We start from the raw sequence: 671 nt of genomic DNA, 5'->3' as shown, positions 1-671 counted from the left end.
TTAAACAAAAATAAAATAATTAACAATAAAAAATCATAGATTAAATATAGATCTTCAAAAAAAACTATTAAAAGAAATATAAAAACTTTAAATAACAACTGAACTGGTAAAAAAATTATTAAATTCGTAAAAAAATATTAAAATGATAATATAAAAGAAGTAGAAAAAAATTATAAAATTTATAAAAAAATAGAAAAAAGGCAAAAAAAAATTTAATAAAATTTTGGGTTAAGTACGATTTTGGTCTCTAATGTATAGACTGATAATTCTTTTTGTCTTTAATTTTTTTGCATGTAAAATTATCTCTAAGATTTAACTTAATTTTAAAATCGTCTACTTTAGAGACCAAAATCATACTTAACCCTAAATTTTTTTTTACAAATTTAAATTTTAAACAAATTAAAAAATTGATGTCAAAGCTAAAATAACAATTTCAAGAATATACGATAACACTTTTTAATAATGACAATATTTTTAATCTATGTCACGTATCAAAAATCTAATACATAATAATCTAGTTAATAAACGAAATCAAACGTTTTTATTTAAAGACATTTTAAACATTTTTATCTAACTCTTTACTATAAAAAAAATGATGTGTTTTGTTGTATTATTAAATGAAGGATATATTACAAAATGATAAAAAATAATTAAAAAAATTTGAGAGTATA

This window comes from Arachis duranensis, chromosome 3, assembly GCF_000817695.3.
Source record: "Arachis duranensis cultivar V14167 chromosome 3, aradu.V14167.gnm2.J7QH, whole genome shotgun sequence".
In the NCBI taxonomy this organism is placed as follows: Eukaryota; Viridiplantae; Streptophyta; class Magnoliopsida; order Fabales; family Fabaceae; genus Arachis; species Arachis duranensis.
The sequence above is the reverse complement of the archived record's forward strand: the minus strand, read 5'-3'. Positions refer to the sequence as shown.